Source organism: Eublepharis macularius, chromosome 8, assembly GCF_028583425.1.
Source record: "Eublepharis macularius isolate TG4126 chromosome 8, MPM_Emac_v1.0, whole genome shotgun sequence".
Lineage (NCBI taxonomy): Eukaryota > Metazoa > Chordata > Lepidosauria > Squamata > Eublepharidae > Eublepharis > Eublepharis macularius.
In genome coordinates this window covers 13,900,070-13,909,163 of record NC_072797.1, presented here as the reverse complement: position 1 = coordinate 13,909,163, position 9,094 = coordinate 13,900,070, and positions in this window count along the sequence as shown.

The window sequence follows — 9,094 nt, the reverse complement described above, 5'->3', positions numbered from 1 at the left end:
TAGGTTGTAGTTTGCTACGAAAACGTCTGCTGGAATCCAACCCGGCATTTCCAGACTGTTATTCCACATTGCCCAAGGCAGTTTACAATAAACACACACACAGAGATAGCAAACCAGCTAGCACTTTCCTAAACCTAAGAACACATTGAATGAAATAGGCTTACTTCCGAGCAGACCCACCAAGGCTCCCTTTCCTAACATGACGACCTGTCTGGAAGGATGTGATTGTTTGTTTGGGATTGTGTGTTTTCTGTGCAAGCATGCATGCATATACAGTCATAGGGTGTAATGTGGTGGTGTCAGAATGTTGGACTAGGATCTGGGTGACCCTGGTTCGAATCCACACTCTGCCAAGCAAACTTTCTGGGTGATCTTGGGCGAGCCATGTACTCTTAGGCAAACCTACCGCACAGGGCTGTTGTGTGGATAAACTGAAGAAGAGAATGAATAAGCTGCTTTGGGTCCCACTGGGGAGAAAGACAGTAACCAATGAATAAATGGGGGGCATGTTACAGTTTTGTCATCAGTTCACAGAAATTATGATTGGGCCTTGTTCTAATAAATAATCATAGTAATACTAATAAATGATATAATATCCCATGTTTTGGACATTTGCCTTCCAAAGTAACTCACTTCAGTCAAAAGAGACAGGGCAGTTTACAGGCTTGCCAAAGACAGACATAAAGTAAAAGACACAAAACTCTTCCAATTGCAAGAACTGAGCAAAGCTGTCAATGATCGGACTTTTTGGAGGTCATCAATTCATTCGATTGCCGTAAGTCATAAGTAACTTGACTGCACATAACACACACACACAACTGGAAAAAGACACACCGGAAAACAGAGTGTAGAAGAAGGAGATCAATTGGACAGAATTTCTATCCAGTTGGACCTTGCTTATCTTCCTTCGTGGGTTTTCTTTCAGGTGGGGGCCCACAGGTTTGAAAGCTCCATCCTATTTTGTAAAAATTCTTGGCCCGTAGAAAACTAGCTAATTTCACTTGCCAGGGTTGTTGTTGTTATTCTTGTATAGAGTGCCACCTGCAGTCTGAAGTGATACTATCCAAATACATAGTAAAGAGTCCAGTAGTACCTTTAAGACTATCCAACTTTACTGTAGCATAAGCTTTCGAGAACCACAGTTCTCTTCGTCAGATGCATCTGACGAAGAGAGCAGTAGTTCTCAAAAGATGCATCTGATGAAGAGAGCTGTGGTTCTCGAAAGCTTATGCTACAGTAAAGTTGGTGTCTTAAAGGTGCTACTGGACTCTTTACTATTTCGCTACTACAGACTAACACGGCGAACTCCTCTGGATCTATGACCATGCACTGCAGCTGAAGGATTCCCTGAGGAAGCTCTGCAAAATGGGCCACCCACTAGCAGCCTGTTGGGGCCAACTTCGAGGGTAACAGCTTCTTCTGGACCTGGGGTGACCTACAAAATAAGAAATTTATACATTATCAAGACTCTCTTATATGAAATAATTACTTATCTCACTTCCAGGTCACAGTGTTGATTACCTGCAGTTCATTGTACCTCCTTTTAGGAATATACATTGTAAATAGGATTATATTTATTGTTATTTAATGCTGTATCTTGGCTGTGATTCATCCAAGTGATTTATTTATATGTAACTTTCGATACTGTCACTGCCGGCGCCAGGGTCTCTGGCGCCTGCAGCAACCCCCCTCCCGCATGCACCACAGACTGCATGATGATATCATCACGCGATGACATCATCGCGCAGCGCAAGCCGGGGCATTCGCCAGCGGATGGCTGGGGTGGCGGGCAGAGGCTGCTCCGCGCTCCGCACACTGCCCCAGCAGCGGCTCGTGGTTGCTGTGGACGGCAGGGGGTGTGTGGCGGCGGCAGCGGCAGCAGCACAGGGCTGGCTGGCTGCAACAGCAGCGGGCCACCCACGCCAGCTCTACGGCACATACCTCTGCCCCCAACACCCCCTCCGGTGCCTCTCCAGGGCCCTCGCGCCTGAGGCCACCGCCTACCTGGCCTCTATGGGTGCGCCAGCCCTGGATACTGTTGTTCCCCGTTATTTATTGTATTGAGCACCTTGCACTTTTGCACTTTAAAGACATTCTTTTTGTATAAAAGTGTGAATTATTGTATACCAGGGGTGGGTGGGTATCCCTTCTGTATTTTTGGCATCTGCTCTTCAGGCCTGAAATCCATGGCGGCGCAGAGGGCAATCTAAACCCCCCTCAGGGGGCGGGGCAGCAGCCATGTGACCATTTTCACCAAGGGCAGTTTAAACTTTAAAAAACTCCCCCCCCCCGTTCCAGCTGACCGAAAGTGACGTCATTGTGCGGTCCTGAGTTCCACCACTGAGTTCCACCACCTCTTTTCCTGGAAAAAAAGCCCTGGTGATAATAATACTGACAGGATTGTATTTATGGTACATTCATAAGAAGGTGATTTATGCAGAGTCAAACCATCCGTGCCTCTAACTCCATATTATCTCAAGAGTGTCAACAGCAACCCCTCAGGTTGTATAGTAGAGAGAGGCTATTAATGTCATGGATTAAACATGGGACCTCCTGCCACAAAAGGTTATGTTCTACCACTGAGGTATGCCTCCTCCACAAAGCGCTTCCATTGCCCACGTTTTGTGGCTCTGAACTTCAACACCAAAAAGGAATCCAGGATATTAGCGATGGCTGACGGGGTGCATTTGGATGATCGCTTCAAAAAAAATCTGCCTTTTTTGTTAACCTTCGAAGGGTAACTAATCCAAACTTTGGAAAAGTAACTAATTACTCTGATTTCAGATCAGAACCAGTTTGCCAGGAACTGTAATGCCTTTTGCTTTCCCATCCTATGTTTCTGTTTCCTTGGAGTAGAGAGGTGACAGAATGACTCCGCAGATGTGTGCTTGATAGGAACTCTGTCCAACCAGAACGTTTAGTCCATGTTCCCACCAAACCAGCCACTCCCTGACTGGTAATATCTGTGCACCAAATGTCCCCTGAGCACATTGCTGGCTCACTTGTGTGAGAAGGGATCTCTATGCAATCAGGGACATTGTTTGGCTGGGCTATTTCAGCTGTTGAGTGGAGAAGATGGAGGTAACAGAAGTAGAGGTTTTGGCCATCCAGTCCATCCCCCCCCCACAAATCTCCCTGCTTGCCTTATATCGTCTGTAAGACAAAGGGGCTGCCATTCCACTGGAGGAAGCAGCCAGAGAGCCACAGGCCAGTTCTGTTATTGATTACACTTTAATTCCATCCTTACTATGAGGAGTTCGGCATTGTACATCCTTGGTCCTGTTTTATCCTCACAACAGACCTGTGAGGTAGGTTGGGCTGAGAGCAAGTGACTGATCCAGGGAGCTTTCTAGCAGAATGTGGATTTGAACCTTGGTCTCCCTAGTCTGACACTCTAACCTCTACCCCATACTGGCTCTCTTTCACACGCCATTCTCCCTGTTATGCCAACACTATGGATAGCACACCCCCTTGAGAAGTTGCTGTGTTTTAGGTGCTGGTTGCCATTTCTTTTCACCTGGGCTTTTGACCAAGCAAGTTTTATCTTTTAAAGCTGTCCTTATGGTCTGCTTCTAGCCTGAGGACTGTGGATATTGTTTTAGGATGCAGAATGCTGATTTTATGCCCCTGGCTATTTTTATTATTCGATGTTAATATAACATTAGATGTGTGCAAATATATAGCTGCGGCTATTAAACGTCGCTTGTTTTTAATGATTATCGAACAGCAATAACTTTTTAGTTACATTGTCATCTTTTTCTGGTCAAACAGCTTATTGGCTTTAAACCTAGCTGGGATATGGGATTATTATTGATCATTCTTACATTATTGTTTGAGCCAGTTTGGTGTGGTGGTTAAGAGCGGCAGGACTCTAATCTGGAGAGCCAGGTTTGATTCTCCATTCCTCCGCTTGAAGCCAGCTGGTGACCTTGGGTCAGTCACAGCTCTCTCGGAGCTCTCTTAGCCCCACACACATCACAGGATGATTGTCATGAGGATAATAAGAACATACTTTATAAACCGCTCTGAGTTGTCCTGAAGGGCAGTATATAAATCAAATATTGTATTGTATTGTATAGTTTTCTCCTTTGTGAGCTGCCTGAAGCTTTTGACAAGGTATGTCATCAAAGACTCATGAGAAAGCTTAGCAGTCATAAGATAAGAGGACAGGTTCCCCTATGGATTGAAAATTGGTTAAATGACAGGAAACAGAGTAGAAATAAATGGACAGCAATGGAGGAAGTATGCCAAAAAGACAAATAGGTGAGTACTAGATCAAATCAAGCCTGAATTCTCCATAGGCTAAGGCTAAGGCTATTGTAGTTGGGTCACATCGTGAGAAGACAAGATTCTCTGGAAAAGTCAATAATGCTAGGAAAAGTGGAAGGCAGTAGGAAAAGAGGAAGACATAAATGAGAGCCAAGCTACAAGTGACGCCTGACGCAGGTTGGACACTTGTCAGCTTCTCTCATGTTTTGATGGGAAATGTAGGCATCCTGGTTTTACAGCTTGGCTCTCCATTACAGCTGCAAGACCAGGACACCTACATTTCCCATCAAAACTTGAGGGAAGCTGACAAGCGTCCAAGCTGCGTCAGGCGTCACTTGTAGCTTGGCTCTGAGGACAGCTTGACTCAATAAAAGAAGCCACGTCCTCCAGTTTGCAAGCTCTGAGCCAGTCTGTTGTTGATAGAATGTTTTGGAGGTCTTTCCTTCATAGGGTCACCATGGGTCTGGGGTGACTTGATGGCACATGACACACAACGGAGGAAGTGAGCAGGGGAACAGCATGGGGACAAGTGATATTTAATTTGTTCATAAACGATCTGGAATCAGAGGTACGTGGTGTTGTGGCCAAGCTTGCAGATGACACAAAATTATTCAGGATGCTAAAAACCAACGTCAACTGTGAAGAGCTCCAGAAGGATCTCCACAAATTGGGTGAGTGGGCAACAACGTGGCAGATGAAGTTCAACACAGGTAATTGTAAGGTAATGCACATTGGAACAAAAAAACAATCCCAACTTCAGGTTTGTGCTAATAGGGTCTGAACTTGCTGCCACAGAGAGGGAAAGAGACCTTGGTCGTAGCGGATAGATCCATGAAAATATCGACCCCTTGGGCAGTAGTGTTGAAAAAGGCAAACTCCATGCAGGAATTATTAAGAAAGGGATTGAAAATAAAATAGCCAATATTGTTATGGCCATGTATAAAGCTATGGTGAGCCTTCAAGCTCCGGAATGGCCCAATCTGGCCCGTTTGGCACCCAAATCGGTCCGAATCAGGATCGAATCACCCCCAATCAGGTTGAATTGGGCTGCTGTGGAGTGTGGGAGCGCTCCCGTGCTCCACAGCGGCCTGTTCCAAGCCAATCTGGGCCTTATCTGGGCTGATTTGGGCTCGATCTGGGTTGATTTGGCCCCAAATTCGTCCGAATCGGGCTACTGCAGAGTGTGAAAGTGCCCAATTCAGCCCCCTGCAGATTGTGGGAGTGCTCCTGGGGGTGACCACGGCCCACACGATTACATCACTTCCCGGAAGTGGCGTCATTACACGGGCCCAGAAGCGCACATACACTTTGCATGCACTACTCCGTCAACACTGAAGGTAGGTGCCAGGGCCCCCACCTCCCACTGGGAGGACAGGGGGACCTGGCAACCCTAGTGTGATAGAGGTTTATAAAATTATGCCTGAAGTGGAGAAACCAGAGAGAGAGAGCTTTTTCTCCCTCTCCCATAACACTAGAACTTGGGAGCACCCAATTAAGTTATTGGGAAATAGGTTTGGGACAGACAAAAGGAAATACTTCTTTACTAAACCATTAAAGAAACTGTGTATTGTCGAAGGCTTTCACGGCCGGAGAACGATGGTTGTTGGGGGTTTTCCGGGCTGTATTGCCGTGGTCTTGGCATTGTAGTTCCTGACGTTTCGCCAGCAGCTGTGGCTGGCATCTTCAGAGGTGTAGCACCAAAAGACAGAGATCTCTCAGTGTCACAGTGTGGAAAAGATGTAGGTCATTTGTATCTACTCAGGAGGGGTGGGGTTGAGCTGAGTCATTCTGTAAGAGTTTCCCAGGGTGTGGAATGCTAATGGCGGGAGGCTTCACTGTAACCTGAGGAGGTTCTTTTGCATATGGATTGGTGCTTGATGTGCTAATCTTCTCTGCAGGGCTATTGCCGGGTGTGGAGTGTTTTGTTGGCCTGGTGTTTTTCAGAACTGGAGCCCATGCTCTGTTCATTCTTAAGGTTTCTTCTTTCCTGTTGAAGTTTTGCTTATGCTTGTGAATTTCAATGGCTTCCCTGTGCAGTCTGACAAAGTAGTTGGAAGTGTTGTCCAGTATTTTGGTGTCCTGGAATAAGATACTGTGCCCTGTTTGAGTTAGGCTATGTTCAGCCACTGCTGATTTTTCAGGCTGTCCAAGTCTGCAGTGTCTTTCATGTTCTTTTATTCTTGTCTGGATGCTACGCTTTGTGGTCCCGATGTAAACTTGTCCATAGCTGCAGGGTATGCGGTATACTCCTGCAGAGGTGAGGGGGTCTCTGCTGTCTTTTGCTGATCGTAGCATCTGTTGTATTTTTCGGGTGGGTCTGAATCCTGCTTGAAGGTTATGCTTTTCCATAAGCTTTCCCATCTGATCAGTAATACCTTTGATATATGGCAAAAACACTTTTCCTGTAGGTGACTGTTTTTCCTTGGTTGTTTGATTCATCCTGGGTTTGATTGCTCTTCGGATTTCATTTCTGGAGTAGCCATTTGCCTGAAGTGCGTGGTTTAGATGATTAATTTCCTCATTGAGAAAGCGCGGCTCACATATCCGTCTTGCACGATCCACTAATGTTTTCATTATGCCTCTTTTCTGTCGGGGGTGGTGATTGGAGTTTTTGTGTAAGTACCGATCAGTGTGAGTTGGTTTCCTGTAGACCTTGTGACCTAACTGAAAGTTTGCTTTGCGGATGACCAAGGTATCCAGGAATGAGAGTTTTCCCTCACTTTCTTTCTCCATTGTGAATTGTATGTTCAGGTGGATGTTGTTGAGATGATTCAAAAACTCCCTCAATTCTTCCTCCCCATGGCTCCAAATGATGAATGTATCATCCACAAACCGGAACCATACACTGGGTTTGTGGGGTGCTGATTCTAGAGCTGTTTTTTCAAAATGTTCCATGTAGAAGTTTGCTATAACTGGGCTGAGTGGGCTCCCCATGGCCACCCCATCCATCTGTTCATAGAATTCGTTGTCCCATTGGAAGTAACTGGTTGTCAGACAATGATGGAATAAGGCTGTTACATCCTCTGGGAAAATCTGATTAATCAGTGCAATAGTGTCTTTTACTGGAACCTTGGTAAACAGGGATACAACATCAGTTTTGATGTTCAAGAGATTCCGGAACTCCGTTCCACCGTGTTCCTACTGAAAAAAAGCCCTGCTACTAGCCATGGTGACTGAAGGCAGCCTCTATCTACAGAGGAAGCAAACCTCTGAATAGGAGGGAGGCAGCAGCTGGGGAAGGCTCCGCCTCTATGCCCCGTTTTTTGGCCCTCCAGGGCAATTGGTTGGCCATTGTGTGAAACAGTATGCTAGGCTAGATGGCATAGGTGGCATAGAGATTTTCCAAATACTGTCGCTGTTATGCCACCCAAATAACATGACATCTGAGCCTGTTTTCTCTTCTTCCCATCCTTGATTCCATGTCTCAGCAGACCCTTGAGACCATCTACTCCTACCCCTCCACAACAGCAGTGACTATAACCTCCCCAAAATCAGGTGATGCGCACCCATCAGTCAGCCCAACTCCAGCTGTTAGGCTCTCCCACGGTTCCACCTACCCAAAATGGATACACACCCTATTTGTACCGGTTTGTAGATCTGCTGGTTTCCACTAAGAAGGAACATGCCGTAACAAAGGATCTTATTTGCATGTCTGTTATCTTTAGTTCCCATCTCGTGAGCACAGTTCATCCTCTAACAAACGTATATCTGCACCTACCACCATATATCTAGTTAGGCTTCAAAGTGCTACAGGATACTTTATTCTTTTCGTAAAAGTGGTTCCCACAGGCCCAGCTACACCCATTACAAAAATCCTTCTTTTACCCTGTATGCAGAGGACAAAATTCCACATTACAGGGGAGTTCCGAGGCTGCAGTTTGTAAGGGGAAAGTGGCATGTGATGATGGGGCTTCTCGTTCGTATCTCCATCTGAAAATGCTCCACTCCCAGCTATGTTTGACTATGCTGGGGGAAAGACATCTTTTATCTAATGGTTTTATCTAATGATTTTTCAGGCAAGACCTTTTGGCTCCACACACGTCTTTCTCGTTCAAATTGAAGGAGTTCTGATTTTTTTTTTTCAAATACAGCTTTATCAAGGAGAACAAAATGGAGAGAGACATGTGGGGGGGATTATAACCCTTCAGTCACAGGGAGGAGTGGAGAGCCAGTTTGGTGTAGTGGTTAAGAGTGACGGGATTCTAATCTGGAGAACCGGGTTTGATTCCTCACTCCTCGGCTTGAAGCTAGCTGGGTGACCTTGGGTTAGTCACGGCTCTCTCAGAACTCTCTCAGCCCCACCCACCTCACAGCATGATTGTTGTGGGGATAATAATTACATACTTTGGAAACTGCTCTGAATGGGTGTTAAGTTTCCCTGAAGGGTGGTATATAAATCTAATGTTGTTGTTATTATTAAATCCCAGTCAGAAGGACATAAGAGATCTTCATTGCTCCCTGTATCTTAAGAAGGGAGCTTTGGCTCTCCAAAGCTGATACCAAGGAAATCTTACTGGTCTTTAAAGATCCTGTTCTATAGGGTTGCCAGCTTCCAGGTGGTGGCTGGAGCAATGAAACCTGGTGGGCTTCCTTTAGACAAATGGAATGAGTGCGCTGAATTTAGGCATGAGAGAGAGGTCTTTGACTATGTGCAAGTTCTTTGCTACGGTGGAGGACTTTCTGGCCCCTGAAGAAATGAATATTGTATGAAACAAGCAGATTATTTGTTGCTGGCCACTTGTAAGGCAAGTTTTTGGAGCCCCTTGGGAGCTTCCCATATTCTTCACAACCCACCTGAAAGAGAAGAAAAGAGAAAGCAACTTTA